A 1948-nucleotide genomic window follows, 5' to 3' on the forward strand; every position below is an offset into this window, starting at 1 on the left:
CCTAAATGCCAGACTTACTACTTGTTTGGAAATGCATGTGTAACATTACAAACATGATTAAAACAGCTTGTTATCACATCCAAACACTGTTTTGAAACAAAATATGAGTTTTCAGTTCATTCTTCAAAAGTTGCACTTTTGCCACAAGTTATGCTCAGAAACACTGTTTAGAGCGCTTACAGCGCCAGCAAACGATGTTTTGAACGCCTAAATGCAAGACTTACTACTTGTTTGGAAATGCATGTGTAACATTACATACATGATATAACAGCTTATCACATCCAAACACTGTTTTTCATTCAAAATATGAGTTTTCAGTTCATTCTTCAAAAGTTGCACTTTTGCCACATAGTTATGCTCAGAAACACTGTTTAGAGCGCTTACAGCGCCAGCAAACCCGTTTTTGAACGTCTATATGCAAGACTTACTACTTGTTTTGAAATGCATGTGTAACATTACAAACATGATAAAACAGCTTGTTATCACATCCAAACACTGTTTTCATTCTAAATATGAGTTTTCTGTTCATTCTTCAAATGTTGCACTTTTGCTCCAAGTTATGCTCAGAAACACTGTTTAGAGCGCTTACAGCGCCAGCAAACCGCTGTTTTGAACGCCTAAATGCAAGACTTACTACTTGTTTGGAAATGCATGTGTAACATTACATACATGATAAAAACAGCTTATCACATCCAAACACTGTTTTCATTCAAAATATGAGTTTTCAGTTCATTCTTCAAAAGTTGCACTTTTGCCACAAGTTATGCTCAGAAACACTGTTTAGAGCGCTTACAGCGCCAGCAAACCCTTTTTTTGAACGTCTATATGCAAGACTTACTACTTGTTTGGAAATGCATGTGTAACATTACAAACATGATAAAACAGCTTGTTATCACATCCAAACACTGTTTTCATTCAAAATATGAGTTTTCTGTTCATTCTTCAAATGTTGCACTTTTGCTCCAAGTTATGCTCAGAAACACTGTTTAGAGCGCTTACAGCGCCAGCAAACGCTGTTTTGAACGCCTAAATGCAAGACTTACTACTTGTTTGGAAATGCTAGTGTAACATTACAAACATGATAAAACAGCTTGTTATCACATCCAAACACTGTTTTGAAACAAAATATGAGTTTTCAGTTCATTCTTCAAAAGTTGCACTTTTGCCACAAGTTATGCTCAGAAACACTGTTTAGAGCGCTTACAGCGCCAGCAAACGCTGTTTTGAACGCCTAAATGCAAGACTTACTACTTGTTTTGGAAATGCATGTGTAACATTACAAACATGATAAAACAGCTTATCACATCCAAACACTGCGCTTACTGTTTTCAATTAAAATATGAGTTTTCAGTTCAATCTTCAAAAGTTGCACTTTTGCTACAAGTTATGCTCTGAAACACTGTTTAGAGCGCTTACAGCGCCAGCAAACCCTTTTTTGAACGTCTATATGCAAGACTTACTACTTGTTTGGAAATGCATGTGTAACATTACAAACATGATAAAACAGCTTGTTATCACATCCAAACACTGTTTTCATTCAAAATATGAGTTTTCTGTTCATTCTTCAAATGTTGCACTTTTGCTCCAAGTTATGCTCAGAAACACTGTTTAGAGCGCTTACAGCGCCAGCAAACGCTGTTTTGAACGCCTAAATGCAAGACTTACTACTTGTTTGGAAATGCATGTGTAACATTACAAACATGATAAAACAGCTTGTTATCACATCCAAACACTGTTTTGAAACAAAATATGAGTTTTCTGTTCATTCTTCAAAAGTTGCACTTTTGCTCCAAGTTATGCTCAGAAACACTGTTTAGAGCGCTTACAGTGCCAGCAAACGCTGTTTTGAACACCTAAATGCAAGACTTGCTACTTGTTTGGAAATGCATGTGTAACATTACAAACATGATAAAACAGCTTGTTATCACATCCAAACACTGTTTTCATT

The sequence above is a fragment of the Brachyhypopomus gauderio genome, chromosome 6 (genome assembly GCF_052324685.1).
Source record: "Brachyhypopomus gauderio isolate BG-103 chromosome 6, BGAUD_0.2, whole genome shotgun sequence".
NCBI lineage: Eukaryota > Metazoa > Chordata > Actinopteri > Gymnotiformes > Hypopomidae > Brachyhypopomus > Brachyhypopomus gauderio.